Source organism: Tachypleus tridentatus, chromosome 1 (assembly GCF_004210375.1).
Source record: "Tachypleus tridentatus isolate NWPU-2018 chromosome 1, ASM421037v1, whole genome shotgun sequence".
Taxonomy (NCBI): domain Eukaryota; kingdom Metazoa; phylum Arthropoda; class Merostomata; order Xiphosura; family Limulidae; genus Tachypleus; species Tachypleus tridentatus.
Window position 1 is genome coordinate 112186466 of NC_134825.1, and position 17068 is coordinate 112203533.

The following is a 17068-nucleotide window of genomic DNA, read 5'->3' on the forward strand; positions in this document are numbered from 1 at the left end:
CAAATTGGTTCTTAAAAGTGAAATTACTATTCTCCAATGAGGCTGGGCAGTAAGTTAATGGGTTTATAACACAAAAATTGTGATTTCGATACCCGCAGTGGATACAACCACTGCAGATTGTCACTTTAAGGAATTACAACGCTAAAATCAGGGGTTCGATTCTTGACAGTGGATAGCCAGTCGTATAGCTTTGCACTAAGAAAACGACAACAGAAATCAATTTTTTTTGTATTTACTTCCCTCGCTGAAATATAACTTTGAGTAAAGAAAAAAATTCAAGTTTCTAGATATGTAGGTGAAGTGTTTGTCCACAGTTACATAACTTCTTTAACTATTCGACTGTGACTAGTAAACCAGAAATGCTCTGGTATAAAACAACTCATACTTCTTTGGTGCACTTAGAACCTGCTCGACACAAAGCCAGCTTTAATATTTTTTTCCCATCATGCCGTTTCCTAGCGTCCTTTCAGTACAGACCGAAAAGTAATTCTGGACAAGTTCACTTGAATGAAACACTATTGAAAGTGTCACACTAAACAGTAATAAGTAAACAAAAGTTAAATCTCAAAATCGATTGATTAAATACATTTTTTTTTCACCAAACTAAAAGTGAATGGGGAAAATGAATTTAGTTACCACCGTAGTCCTTCAAGCTAAATTATTTTTATTCACTTATTTTATGTTACGTAACGTTTGGGGTCAATAAAGGGTCTATTGGTCCATCCAGACTGCATCCTCTAGGCTAAAAGTATTAAAAAACAGAAAACCATCGATGATGATGTAATTCACTACTGCTAGCTTCAAACTAGTTCCCAACTGAAATCCACTCACTGCACCCATTATACCTAACCAACTGTGAACGCGTAATTCCTACTAACTACTACTAACACCAAATACCACTGCTATTACCAATAGCTTACTAACAACATTGTTAAGCCCAACGTTTGAGAATCAAATATGTTGGTATTATTACACTATTTTGTCGCTATTTTATCTTCACAATAAATTAGTTAAGTTCATCTTTAATTTTATAGAAATGACAAATAACTAGTCTTTCCTTTAGTCGAAATTTACGTTTATGTAATAATACAATGTATTTACTACATACTAAAACAGTAATTGGACTTATCTACTTAAGCCTCATTTATATTATTAACCCACCTTTAGTTTAACTTTAAAAGTTTAAGCTGAATTTCAACTAATGGATCTAAAGTCCAGTAACGAAGTTTATTCTGAAAACACGAAGAAACAATAACTACTCTGTAAATTGGACTTGTTTAAAAAAACAAAGTATGTAACTTGTTTTATTATCTACCACTAAAGTTGAATTATAGAACAATTTATAGCCAAGCCTGCTAAAGTACCGCCACACGTTCCAAATCTAAGCCTAATCTACTTATAGTAAAAGTTACGCCTCTAAGTTCTAACTTATAGCTTAACTTTACTAGTTTTACTCACCAATTTCTTTAAACCAAGTTAATCTGTTGTTATTTACTACAAATTATAATATTAAAAAACATACAAAAATATCCGAGAACTTACATCACTAACGTCTTCTCCAGCACCACCTTGAGGTATAATTGACAAGCATCTCAAGAAATGATACACCTTCTAAAGGCTTAAGAGAACACAAATCAGTCAATAGTCGCTATTTGTCAGAAGACTTTTAAATATTTTAGTACTCGTTTCTTGTGCATAATATATATATATATATATATAGCGAATCTTATTGTCTACTGCTTAAATGTTGCAATTTTTCAGGTCAACTTTTAAGCAACGCTTACGCAATTTTATTGTGATAATAGAAGAACTATCAAATTAATAATTTGAATAAGCAATGTCTGCTTGTCGAGTTTCGCACAAAACTACACGAGGGAAACTTGCTCTAACCATTCATAATATTGACTAGAGAAAAGTCAACAACACCCGCCGCCAAGTCTTGGTCTTCTCTTTTTTTAAAGAAAAATTGTATTGGTCGTTATATTATAACACCAACATCGTCTAAAGGGCGAGAATGTTCACTTATTAATTTGAACCCACGACCCACAGATTGCGAGTCGAGCGCCCTATCTACCAGGCCAGGCCAGGTCTTAGTTACTGAGATATTTGTAACCCACAGCGTAAATTGTATCTCATTTTGTTAATTATTAATTATAAATAAATAAACCAAGAACAGAAATTACATTTGTATTTAAACTTTTTATCCATTTTTGCGATTACAACTCTATACCGTTCTTGTTTTACGTTTCACGTGTAGAACGTTAGACGGAGAGTTTTTAATAAAGTCTGATCGGTTGCCATCTTCTTTATTATTCGCCAATCTGCTCGCTCGTTATTACGTAAATGTGTGCTGTTTTTTTGTACTCGAGGTTTTATTTATTTATTATCTGATTTTGTATACATCATACTACACACGTGTCTCTGTCTGTTAAACGATGATTGATCGGCGGTGTTCCTTAGTAAAGGTACAGCCACTTCTTATTTGACAGAGAGGATACCAATATGTCAGAACAGTCAAGTTAGAGAAGATAAGCCTCGTCTGATTTTGTTTTTACTGATTAAATCTCTAAAAATTGTAGGAATTCCACTTTAATTATCAGTAAGTAATTTTCCCGAATTAAAGAAACGATACATTCTAATTAAGTACAGCAACTGTTTTTATACGAATCTGTTTCTGATGTAATTATGTAAATAAAGCAATAGATAACAAAATATACAGTACTTACAAGCGTATTAAATCTCGGATGAAAGAAAAACGAGTTGCTCGTAACTTTGCGACACGAACAAACGTTTGGATTAAATAAATAGAGAGACTGGTACATGAGCAAAGAGAGACAGACAAGGAGATAAATAGACAGATAAAAGGTAAACAGAGCAGTAGTCAGGCATACAGATAGATAAATTGATAGATAGAGAGGGCCAGACAAATAGATAAATATGAGTGATGTCGAGAAAACCCACTTGTAGAGAAAAATATATATGTAAAAACGGCTCGTTTGGGTTGAGAAAATATTTTACGTAGAGGAGCGAACAACGTTTAAACAGCTAGATAAATAAACAAAGACAGTCAGATAGATATATTAAAAATAGATAGACTGATAAACAGCCAGACAAATATGTAGAAAGCTAGACAGATAAATCGAGAGACTGTCAGACAGATAAACAGATAGGCATATTTTCAGTAGTAGTATTTCAGTTTTTGGTTTTAGCGAAATGTGCTTCTCCGTATTATACCGCCACATACAATGCACAGTGCAACTCAATCCTGGTGCAGTAACTGATATTATAAAAAGCTATTCATTTAGGGCCCCGCACGGCCAAGCGTGTGAAGGCGTTCGACTCGTAATCCGAGGGTCACGGGTTCGAATTACGGTCGCACCAAACATGCCCGTCCTTTCAGCCGTGGGGGCGTTATAATGTTATGGTCAATCCCACTATTCGTTGGTAAAAGAGTAGCCCAAGAGTTGGCGGTGGGTGGTGATGACTAGCTACCTTCCCTCTAGTTTTACTCTGCTAAATTAGGGATGGCTAGCGTAAATAGTCCTCGAGTAGCTTTGCGCGAAATTCAAAACAAACAAACTATTCATTTAATCGACAAAGATGCGTTTCTTTATAAAAAACCTTCAACCTTGTGTCTGAAACACACAGAGGGCAGCAAATAACAACACTTTACAATAACAACAGTCGTTTAAAACAAATACAAATCCGATTTCACTTGACTATGAAACCTTTCAAAAATATCGATAAGTTGCGTAAACAAGCGTATGTCTTAGATCAAAAATCACCGTGGACTATCTGTTGTACCGACCACGCAATCGAACCATGGACTTTAGCGTTGTAAATACGTAAACATGCTGCTGTCCCACCAAGAGACATGAATGTTAGAAACGGCAAGAAAACGGAACAAAAACAAATTCCGGAAATAATGTGTCCGTGTGTTAAACCTGTAATCTTAAACCGAATGCTTATATTACTGTGAGGTCTGCAGTTATTCGGGACATTTTGTTTATTGCTGTGTTTAATAGACGAAGTAACCAATTTCTCTCAATAAAATACTAGATGATGGTACTCATCGAAGTGGTCATTTTCAACTCAGATGTCTCAAATGCTCGTGAACATATTTATGACGTTTTCCAAGTGCAAATATATAGGCTTTTTTGCAGAATGTACATCCAAACTTGATCATTCAACGAATTACTGATACTACAGTAAAATGTTTCTCACTATAATACATTCTTCATGGATTAGCTGGAACATACGTTATATTATTTCAAAGGATTCTGTTAGTGTGTTTTTTTAATAACATGGCGATTAATTTTATCCAAATATTTAAATAAAATAATTTAAAAAGACTACAGCTTATTGTTCCTTTCTAAACACCTGTTTATCCTGGCCTTCTCAACTCTACGTTTTAATTTTAACATAAATGTACAAGTTAATGCTAAGGGAAAAATAACAGAACAAAAAATATTCTACAAATTTGGGATTTCCTATAATCATTTAGTGCAGGGCTTCAAACCAATAAGACTTCCTTAAGTTTGTGAAATTCAAATGAACCACCGTTTAAATTCTGACGAGATTACAGAACACCTGGTATGTAGATTAAAAAGACAGAACATGCCTTACTGTGTGGCAATTGATTGTGAAAAGAAAATGACAACTTGCATGAAGATTAATGAAAACTCTTGAACAACGTTAACCTTTAGGCTTAAGGTTGGGCCCTACTCGCTTCATGTTTCTTCGTAGTGTCCATTCGTTTTTCTCTTCTAATTTTTGGTTTTGGGGAATTAATGTTATTCATTTATATTACACTAAAATAAAATAAGCTGGTTAAGTCAACAAAATAACCCTCTCTAGTTTTTTTTGTTTTTGTTTTGCTAGGACTACAGGTGCATTCTATAATATTACTCAAAACTGTTTATCAGAAACAATGTGAATGTTGTGTTGCATGCATGTAAGTGTTCCACTTGTGAGAACAAACATCAATCAGCTAGAATTTGGTTCAACAAGAACAACGATAGAGGTCACTAGCGCGATTCCTTCCAGTAATTCAGGTGAAATCTAGTGACGGTTACGGGCACATAGCCTTTTATATAACTAGCTTGTAGCTCTGAAACGAAATATTACTACTGTAGTAATAAATAGTTACTTAAGTTACTACTGATGTTACTGCTGTAGCAATAAATATTAACTGATGCTGCTACTGTAGTAATAAATAGTAACTCATGTAACTACTGTAGTAATAAATAGTAACTGATGCTTCTACTGTAGTAATAAATATAGTAACTCATGTTCTCGACTTAAGAGACTATAACGAACAACTACATTAAAACAGTGTACAGTAACGTGTTATTTAATAATAATTTTGCAATAAATTAGCAAACGATACTTTATCCATTGGTTGCTCATGGACAGATGAACACACTGTGTTCCTTTTCTATTTATTTTTTTTTTTGATGTCGCGCAAATCTTCACTAGAACACCTGCACGTAACTGACTCTAGGATTGAAGTAACAATCCAAAGGGAAAGAAGTTATTCCACAACACTCGCTTCCAGCTTTTGAGTGTCTCTTGTCTAATCGATTAGTTCGAGTTCACCGGCACTCTTATAACGCATCCACAGCCTCAGATGTTTTAACATGAACGGGATGTGAGCTGTGAATCCTCGAGCTCAGAATCGGCAATTGGCTAACTAGATCACCCCAACTATACAACGAATTTCGTCTAGATGCTTCTACTGGGTATTTTCTAACCACTGTTCTTTTGTGTTTTAAATTGAATCTGTTTTTTGTGGGGATGGGGAGAAATTAAATATTTTTATTTATATGCAAAAACGGCTCGTTTGGGTTGAGAAAATATTTTACATAGAAGAGCGAACAACGTTTCGACCTTCTTCGGTCATCTTCAGGTTCACAAAGGATTGAGTTGCACTGTGCATTGTATGTGGCGGTATAATACGGAGAAGCACATTTCGCTAAAAACCAAAACTGAAATACTATTACTGAAAATATGCCTATCTGTTTATCTGTCTGACAGTCTCTCGATTTATCTGTCTAGCTTTCTACATATTTGTCTGGCTGTTTATCAGTCTATCTATTTTTAATATATCTATCTGACTGTCTTTATTTATTTATCTAGCTGTTCAAACGTTGTTCGCTCCTCTACGTAAAATATTTTCTCAACCCAAACGAGCCGTATTTGCATATACATTTCTCACCAAGTGGGTTTCTCGACATCACTGATAACTATTTTTATATTTTGCAACATTTTGCTTTTCATAAGTTATTAGTGTGTTTTTTTCTTGCGACATTTTACACCCCACGTCTGTTAACTTCCATGAGGGTTAAGTTAGAATATTGTAGTTTTGTTTGCTTGTTTAGAATTAAGCACAAAGTCACACAATGTGCAATATTGTAGTTATCTAATGTGCACATCAGTGGCAAACTGGAGCGTTTAGTCCTTTTTTTTTCTGCTTTTCCTCCATTGATTACATTACAAGACGACACGAGCTGTGAATTTCCGACGATAAACATTTCTTATATCTTGTGCCTTATTGTAACTGGAATAATAATAACAAAAAGGATGCAAATACGTAAAAAAAAAAATTAGTCAGTTCAGACTTTATGGACTGAGATAAACAACAGTGTTTCCTTCAAAATAAGTTGTTATCTTTATCATCTAGAGAAAACAGGACACACTAAGCCTTTTTTTTTTTTGTTAAGACGAACAGATTGGATTTCCAAGCGATAACTCATGGTTCAAATCTGAAACATCGTAAGTGAAACCAGAAGAAGAAGGAACGGTCATAAACGTGGGAAATGTCACGAGCAAGGACTGGACAAGAAGGAAGCGGAAGAATTTAGTGAAAGACTCGTGCGGATGAAGGTTAATCGTAACGACGTATCTCACTGTACGTTAACGGTCTGCGAATGACATTGTTGTAACTTTGAATCGTGTGTCGTCTGTTAAAAACTTTGAAAATAAAATAACAGAATAGTTCCGTTATTCGTCGCTTGACTTAGCATGTGTGTTATCTTCTGTCGATGGGTTTTGTCTCAGTGAAGCAATAAAAGCGAACATGAACAAATACTATAATTAGAAAAGCATGGAAGTTGGAGTGGTTAGCTCGCAGGGAGTAGATATCTGAAGATTTCTTGTTCGCAGCCCTTTGACGCGAGAGCACGCTTTGTAATACAGGATTGTGAGTGCTATAGAATAGTTTGTTTGTTTTATTTCGCAGTATGCTACACAAGAGCTATCTGCGGTAGCCGTCCATGATTTAGTAATATAAGACTAGAGGGAAGGCAGCTAGTCATCACCACTCACCGCCAACTTTTAGACTACTCTTTTATCAACGAATAGCGGGATCGACCGTCATATTATAACGCTTCCATGGGTGAAAGGACGAGCATGTTTGTTGTGACGGGGATCCAAGCCCGCGATCCTTAAATTACGAGTCGAGTACCCTTACCATCTGGCCATGCATGGCCAGTCAGAGAACAATGACCTAGTGGTTGACTATTGATTCTTCGTTCTTTCTCTATTCAGTCAGTTCAAACTTAAGTATGGTCGTGCACATATAAACTCTCTGTTGCTTTGCATGAGAATTCTAAACACAATGAGGGCGCTGTTAACATATTTAACTCCTCAATTGTATATTCATTTGTTTTGGGTATTCGCGCCAAGCTGCACGAGGGTTACGAGAGCTACTCTTCTTGTTTTGAACTAATATAATAGAGTTCGAAGCTGTTAGATAATCGAATAGAGAGGTTCATTGTCACTCTTGGAAACGCATCCATAACCACTTTTTTGCCAACGGGATGCGAACCACGGACATTCAGATTTACAGTAAGGTACGCCAACTACTAGATCATGCCCGCCCGACAAGTGCTTGTTTGTTTGTAATTAAGCACAAAGTACACAATGAATTATCTGTGCTCTCTCCACCCACAGATATCGGATCCTGAATTCTAGCGTTGTAAGTCGTTAGACATGCCGCTATGCCACTAGAGGGCACTGGCAAGTTACGTACTACTTTGGCTACGATAGGAGCAAAGTTTTAAAGATTTTGAAGAAACTGATTTTAACGTGAGACGATCAGCCCCTATTGACAAGATTGAGAAGCACGTGTGCATCACGTTGTAGTTTTCAACAACCAGATTTATGAATAATTACTTTGTCCCGCTATATCGTAAACAGATATTCCTACTCAGTGTTATACTTCCGATACTATCTGTTACTATTTAGAAGTTCCTATTCATTGCGTGGTGAAATCGTGGCGTCAGGTAGTTGTATTCATCTGGTCTATTTCTCTAATCTATCACGATAGGAGCTCCGAGTTCGCATTACCTTTTAAAAGTAACTAAGGAAGCGAGTACAAATTCACCCATGCGGTAATAGCTTGGTGTTCTGTTCCAAGGGAATCGAGAGATGCGAGAGTCATTTGCTCGCTACATCTCATAGATCTCCATGAAACGGGTATCGATCGATCTTCTAGAGTTAATAACAGTAACAGAGCTAAGCCTAATGTGGCGTATTCCCCGAGGAAACAGAAGGGGGTCCATTGGTCTGTTCTGCTGGAGGGCTCAGCTGGAGCCTAGGGCCGTGACTCTAGGGCTGGGGTTTTCCTACCCGAGGTAGCAGTGTAGAAAACTAAGTTACTACATTATTCTGGTTAGTTCACTGATATCTGATGAGTTACAGAGAACTTTCGTGAAGTTTTCAAAGATTTAAAAAATCACTAACAGATATCACTGTAAATGAGAAGAAAGAGTACTTTTTTTTTTGGCTTCTGGTCGAGTTTATAAAACGTTAAAATATCATTTTCCTAGAAACAGAAAACTAATTTTGGGTTACACATAAAAGAGGCTCCCAGATTATAGCAGAAGAGAAATAAAAATCTGGTTTCGATACTCGTGATGAACAGGGCACAGATGGCCCAGTTTTTAACTTTGCGCTTAGCAAAGAGCAAGGAAGCAGATAATTATTGTTTAGTTTAATTAACGAAAGTGCTACCATCTATGGATATTGCTGTTACCAAGTTGCATCTTTTTTACGTCTCATGATGCTTCAAATCCATAGTGTTTATAACAGATTATAAAGCTTTAAGAATTATGTTTGGAGACGAATGGAATCTCAGCTGGATCGGATAAAGATGTGAAGAAGGGTGCTCGAGAGGACAGACAAAAAATATAAAACTCTGATGAAGAAAATGGAAAAAGACATAAAAGAAAGGATTTCAGGGCAACGGTCTAGCGGTGAGTAAAAAAAGAGTTACCACTGGACGATGTGAGGATTGTTTATTTTTGAATTTCGCGCAAAGCTACACGAGGGCTATCTGCGCTATCCGTCCATAATTTAGCAGCGAAAGACTAGAGGAAAGGTAGCTAGTCATCACAACCCACCGCCAACTCATGGGCTACTATTTTACTAACGAATAGTGGAATTGACCGTCACATTATAACGCCTCCTCGACTGAAAGAGCGAGCACGTTTGGTGCGACGGGGCTTCGAACCCGCGACCCTCGGATTACGAGTCGAACCACTTAACCCACCTGGCCATGCCGGGCCTGAGAGATGAGGACACAGTGGTGAGGTGGAGATTCGAGTGGTGAAGGAAAGAAACTGTTGGAAAAAAAACTGTTGAACCGAGAACCAAACTGTAGGCAGATGATTCAGTAAATAATATTAAATGCCAATCGTAACAAGCTATTGCTCAAAACAAAATTAATAATCAACCAGTTCGTGAGCGTGTGTGAGTAAACATATTTTGTGGTATAAAATTAACGGTTATTGCCAAGTGTTGTAACTTGAAAATGGGTCATAATGGGTGTTTCTCCCTCATTCGAGTCACTCCCGTTAATGAATTTAACTCACACGAATATTCGATGTAAATTGTTAAGATTGGGCTGAAATTATTATTAAAGAAGAGATTGAATTTATTTGGACATTGAAGTCAGGCATTAGTCAGGAAAGAAACGATGGATAAGGTCCAGCCACTGGCAGGAAGACAAGGACAAGATAGTAATGGTTAAAAGCCACGGAACCTGAGCGATATAGTTTGGCTTGATAATCACTAGGTGGTGCTTGGTCCTTGAAGTTAGTTTGTGTGTGTTTTCTTATAACAAAGCTAAATGAGGCTAGCTGCTGAGTCCACCAAAGGGAACCGAGCCCCTGATTTTAGCGTTCTAAATCCGTAGACTTTCCGCTGTCCTAGCAGGGAACGTTGAAGTTAGTGAATATATTTAATAAAACAATTATTTATTAACTAAAATAGAGGGACAGTTATCCGAGAATAAACGTTCTCTGGTTGAGATATTTGACAGAGTTTCGGTAAAAAGCATAAGAACTTTTAAAATAAATAAAATAAAATTGTGAAATTGTTGAGTTGTTTTGTTTGCCATCAAGTCCACAATTAGGCCTATCTGCTGCATCCTCAGTGGGGAATAAAACCCCTGATTTTAGCGTTGTAAGTCCATAAACTCACCGCTGGGTTTCCTATGGAGCCAAGTGGACTTCATAAAATAATGTGATAAGTTGAATAATAGAGATACTTTTTGAAATTCTTCCTGTTAATACAAGGAACTATTTTAAAATGAATTTCTTACGTTTGTGGGATTTTTGTTTCTGAAAAGCTTTCCTTTTTCAGAAGGATAGTCATTCATTATAGGTAAAATCCATGTGTCTCTGTAATTAGGAGTCACTCAGTGTAAGTATACTTCATGTGTCCCTGTAATTAGGAGTCATTCAGTGTAAGTATACTTCATGTGTCCCTGTAATTAGGAGTCATTCAGTGTAAGTATACTTCATGTGTCCCTGTAATTAGGAGTCATTCAGTGTAAGTATACTTCATGTGTCCCTGTAATTGGGAATTATTCAATGTAAGTACAGTTCATATTTCCCTATAATTAGGAGTCATTTATTGTAAGTACACTTGATGTGTCACTGTAATTAGTGGTAATTTAATGTAAGTACACTTCATGTGTCCCTATAATTAGGAGTTATTCAGTTTAAGTACACTTCATGTCTTCCTGTAATTGGAGTTATTCAGTGTAAGTACAGTTCATATTTCCCGGTATTTAGGTGTCATTCAATGTAAGTATACTTCATGTGTCCCTGTAATTAGTAGTCATTCAATGTAAGTATATTTCATGTGTCCCTGTAATTAGGAGTCATTAAGTGTAAGTACACTCATATGAGATGTATGTTTTGTTGTAACTCATTTCTCTATCTGGTACCAAACAAATCGCCTCTGTCCCGAGGTCTTATCTTATACAATTAACAACAATTGAACTTCTCTATCTATTTCATAACAGCCCTAAAAACCGGGGCCATAGACCCACTAGTTCGCTGGTACTAAAATAAAGTGAGGTACAAAATAAAAACTGGGGACAAGTATCTTACAACGTCACTCACGTTGTCCCTAATGTTACCATGTTTATCATGAAACAATAATGAAGTAGAATAGACGAAGGTGGAATCATTAAAGGTGTAAGAATTATCGATCATGTCACTTACTGTCGTCAGATAAAAAACAACGACACAACATAGTTCCAGGTTTATTTCATAATTTGTTACGTTTCCAACTGTTGTATTTCAGAGGGCGAAAATGTATTTCGTACACGTATATTAACGAGTTATGAACGGCTGGTATGAGTATTAACACTTTTATTGATAAGCAGAGAACAACGTTTCGACCTTCCTTTGTCATCTTCAGGTTAACCAGAGGATGAGCTGTGAATATGTCAAATTGAAAATTCGTTTCTAAATGCACTGCAGACATTGGTTAAAGTTGCACACAAAATATAAAGCTCGTGCAATGAAACACTTCGTGTGTTGTAAAACGCAAAACTACACAACTGACTCTATTTGTGTTCCGCACACCACAACCCCCCACCTCACTGGGAACAGATGAAACGAAAGTGTCTACATAACAAAACATTCGACATCAAAGTACAATTACACGTCGGAGATGGTTTTAAAAGCACCCGTCGCAACAAGAGATGTGTAAAAACGTTTGCACCACCTTGGTGATTTTACACTTGTTTTTGTGCATAGAAATAATTCAAGATGGCGCCGAACATCAACATACCGAAGAGGATACCTTTATAATGTATGAGAAAGCGCGCAGCTGGGCGACACGAAACACAATAACAGTTCTTTGACAACGTTCCTTTATTTTCCTGGTGTCGTGACGAATATATCCAGTTACTTCCTTCTCAAAAACGTCTGATACGAACAATAGAAGGGTCGTTTAGTTCAGTAGATATTCAAAAGATTAATTGGTAGAGAGGGAGTGATGCATTCAGATCCGTTTGACCTTTAGAAGCCTTGAAATGGACATTTTTAGTGACCAAAGTTTTACCACCTAAAACAAATGTAACAACTTATAACACACTTGTGACTTGTATATTTAAAAAAAAAAATGGTTTCACTATTTGAATCAAAAGGATAAAGTTCGTCTGCTACGTTTCAGCTTATGGCGCTTATGTATAAATAAAATATACACCTGATGTTCGAATTTAATTAACGTAAAGTGAAACCGATACACCAGGTCAAAACACGTTATTTTGAAAAGAAATTTTGTTTGTTATTTAGAGATTATAAAAGAGATTTGATTCCCACGAAGTCGGCTTAAAATATTCACAGGTGTCAGTCTCTTCTTACACGAAACCGGTCGTTTCTGGTGAACATTTTAGTGTAATTTTGATGAAAGAAGATTTTCGTTAACTACGGAGTTACAGAAGAAACGGGCCTGGCATGGCCAAGCGTGTTAAGGCGTTCGACGCGTAATCCGATGGTCGCGGGTTCGAATCCATGTTGCACCAAACATGCTCACCTATTCAGCCGTGGGGGCATTATAATGTGATAGTCAATCCCACTATTCGTTGGTAAAAGAGTAGCCCAAGAGTTGGCGGTGGGTGGTGATAACTAGTTCCCTTCCCTCTAGTCTTACACTGTTAAATTAGGGACAGCTAGCGTAGATAGCACTTGAGTAGCTTTGCGCGAAATTCAAAAAACACAAACAATACTGAAGAAATATTTGGTACAACATTTGTGAAAGTGACAGGATTTCTATTGATCGTGAAACACATGGAGAACACGCATGTTCACGGCGAAGAATACAGCCCATATTTCGGTAGGACAGCAAATATAATTGGCATGAATAAACTGCTACAAACTCGCCCAACCGCTAGGTGGCGCTACGTCATTAGTTTACTCTCATAAGTTTTACGAATAATGTTACTCGGTGTATGAAATTCAAAGGCAGGCTTTATAACGATCTGTTGCAAACCTAACTATTACATTAAACGGCGCTGCGATAAATTGACATAGTTTGTTGCAATATTTAATATTTTTTAAACTTACATTCGTTAGCTGTTACGATCATTTACTTTAACAAGAATATAGGTTCTAACATGAATATGAACCTTTATTATAACTGATCTTAGTCGATCCGTTAAGCCTAACAGATAAGTTCAGCTGCCGGAAACGTAATAGGAAAGAGAAACAAATATAAGAAATATATCCCTATTTCTCGTTCGTTAACTATGTTTAATCACCTAATGCCAGTTGCTTCAACTTTGTGCTACGACATGCAGTCTTGTCACAGTAAATTTCGAGGTTCGATCCCTATGATGGAAAAAAAGAGAAAGAAAAAATTACATAAAAAATAATGATTGGCGTTATTACAAGTAAAATACTTTTTCCCTGTTGCATCAGAAGTTTTTTTTCAATTTCGCGCAAAGCTACTCAAGGGCTAACTGCGCTAGCCGTCGCTAATTTATCAGTGTAAGACTAGAGGGAAGGCAACTAGTCATCACCACCCACCGCCAACTCTTGGGCTACTCTTTTACTAACGAATAGTGGAATTGACGGTCACATTATAACGCCCCCACGGCTGAAAAGGCGAGCATGTTTGGTGCGACCGGAATGCGAACCCGCGACCCTCAGATTACGAGTCGCACGCCTTAGCCCACCTGGCCATGTCGGGGCCGCATCAAAATGTATCTATAAACAAACAGTTTTAAATAAGTAAACAATCTGACGAGGAATTTATTAAAGATTTGTTTATACTTTGTTTAGCACAAATCTGCAGAAAGTGGTGTCTGTGTTCTGCCCACAGCGGGTATCTAGACTAAGTTTTTATCGTTATAACCCCTCAGACGTATCGCTGAGCTAACGGGATGAAATAGTAAGTAAACAGTTGTTAAAACTTCCTTTTATTAATATCGAAAATATGGAAGAAGCTGTTAGTATATGAATGTGTTCATTAATAATGTCGTGTTCCAACCAGCCTCAAGTGCGTTGGTATTGTTGAAAGACCTCGTCAGCTCTGTATACAAAAGTTTGTGTATATGTTGAATTTCGTGCGATCTTACTCAAGGAAAGCAACCGATCAACATCCTCCACTGCCAACTCTTTGGTTACTCCTTGATTACCACAATATAATGGTTCTACGGTTGAAAGAGCCAGCACGTTCAGTTACAGGATTCGAACTTTCAACCCACAGCTTACAAGTCGACAACCCTAATCATCCCACCACATCAGACCCCTAAGTCATAGTTACGATACTATTCACATTATACTTTCACTGGGATGCTTTTATTAGTAATTAACTGGTGTTATAACCCGTCAAAAAGTATGGATGTTAAGAAAATTCTAATATTGAAAAGCGATGTCAAAGTAACTAGAAGGGTTTTCAGATTTTTAATCATTGCTACGTAATGCAACAGTTTTGAACATTTCTAGATTTCTACTTCTCTATTCATAATTTGGGTTTTTACATCGTACGTAAGTATTCAAGAAATATTAATTTCTTTAACAGTTTAATTAAAATACCATGCGCATACACTGACATTCATGTAACTATTATTTAACTCTTAACATTAGAAATTGTAGATCTATTTGTAGCATAATTTAAGCATTAAGCCTAACACCTAAACATAACGTAAGGCTTAGCTGAAACACTACTTTATTGAAATACTTGGTAACTCTTATTTTGATTTTGTTTACAACTCAAAAAACTTAAGAGGTTCATTAAACAACTGAATAAATAAATAAAATGTTGTATAACTCATCACAATGAGATAAGAGAGCCTAAAGTATTATTCGTTTTGTAATTAAGCCTAAAATAAGGACGTAGTGTACGATAACCTACTCTAACTCCAAGTGGATAAAACTTTTAATTAAAAAATCAGTTTTAAATCTAAATAATTTCTCAATTAAACTATTTTGTTGTTACATCACCGAATTAAGAATAATAATAACAAAAACCAAAATTTTTTAAACAAAATAACATGTGTATTAAACATTCAATACAAACACTACGGTTGACCCAACAACAATATCAGTTAGTAGTTTTGTTGCTAAGCAACGACGTAAATTGTAGACCATTACCAAAAAAGAAGCGTGACCAGAAAACAGAAACTATTTATTATACATATTAATATAAATATATACTTTCGTTTTCAGTTCACTTCAATAATTTACATTCAACTTGTGAGCTTTTTGATAATCCAGCAAAACCAACTTTTAAAGCACGTGAAAAGTCCAGTGCAATTCGCTACAGACAAGATAAACAAAACTTTGGGAAAGGTTGTGGTTTTCACTGTTCTAGAAAAGTTTGTTTCTGAATTTCGCTCAAAGCTACTTAAGAGCTATCTACGCCAGCCGTCCCTAACTTTTAATTTACACATCCAATTTGTTATAGTTCGTTGTTTTCACTGTAGCGGCTAACACCGTTACTCAAAAAATCAAAAACAAACTGATTCGAAATATTTAAAATGGTATAACTTACATTAAGTCTAAAAACATGTTTTAAATTATAGTTAATTATATATTTTGATTTTAGATAAAGTAAATGCTCACATTCTTAGGATACACACAGGAATATGCCCCTCTTCTGATAACAACAGTGAATACAGATTACAGTAAAAGTTGCGACTATATATGGGAAGTGTCTCTTCTGGCTTACCGTACTAGCCTTTATTACAAAGTAAAGTACAGACTGGTATCCGGCCACAGGTCACTATAAAATATGAACATCAAACATTTTTCAAAAGGAGTTGTTAAACGGTGTTCTGAGGCCCAGCTTTAATAGTTTATGTTAATAATCGCTGTTATATATCGTTCAGTTTGTGTCAGTGTTTAAAAATGAGTGGTAACTTTAGTGGTTACATCACGGTTAGTGTCGATGTTTAACAATGAGTGGTAACTATAGTTGTTACATCACGGTTAGTGTCGATGTTTAACAATGAGTGGTAACTGTAGTTGTTACATCACGGTTGGTATCGATGTTTAACAATGAGTGGTAACTGTAGTTATTCCATCACGGTTTGTGTCGATGTTTAACAATGAGTGGTAACTGTAGTGGTTACATCACGGTTAGTGTCGATGTTTAACAATGAGTGGTAACTGTAGTTGTTACATCACGGTTAGTGTCGATGTTTAACAATGAGTGGTAACTGTAGTTGTTACATCACGGTTAGTGTCGATGTTTAACAATGAGTGGTAACTGTAGTTGTTACATCACGGTTAGTGTCGATGTTTAACAATGAGTGGTAACTGTAGTGGTTACATCACGGTTAGTGTCGATGTTTAACAATGAGTGGTAACTGTAGTTGTTACATCACGGTTAGTGTCGATGTTTAACAATGAGTGGTAACTGTAGTGGTTACATCACGGTTAGTGTCGATGTTTAACAATGAGTGGTAACTGTAGTGGTTACATCACGTTTAGTGTCGATGTTTAACAATGAGTGGTAACTGTAGTGGTTACATCACGGTTAGTGTCGATGTTTAACAATGAGTGGTAACTGTAGTGGTTACATCACGGTTAGTGTCGATGTTTAACAATGAGTGGTAACTGTAGTGGTTACATCACGGTTAGTGTCGATGTTTAACAATGAGTGGTAACTGTAGTGGTTACATATCAGTTTTCTAATTAAAATTGGAAACGAACTACCTACAACAATAACTTGAAATTAAATTTTACGGGTGTTGTAGTAAGATGTGTCTACGTCACAAAATGCGTAATATATTCTGTCCAATCATTGGACAAAGAAAGAG

The 17068-nt window shown here is 36.2% G+C and overlaps 1 protein-coding gene and 1 long non-coding RNA gene across 4 annotated transcripts in view; one reads left to right on the forward strand and one right to left on the reverse strand.

The window, feature by feature from the left end:
- LOC143253758 (uncharacterized) overlaps nt 1–1658 on the reverse strand; it is a 56050-nt gene extending 54392 nt beyond the window's left edge. The window contains exon 1 of the long non-coding RNA XR_013029843.1: nt 1543–1658. This is a non-coding gene — a long non-coding RNA (uncharacterized LOC143253758). The remainder of the gene's footprint in view (nt 1–1542) is intronic.
- LOC143258542 (neural cell adhesion molecule 2-like) overlaps nt 1–17068 on the forward strand; it is a 278171-nt gene that overhangs the window by 115399 nt on the left and 145704 nt on the right. The gene's annotated exons all lie outside the window — the stretch shown is intronic.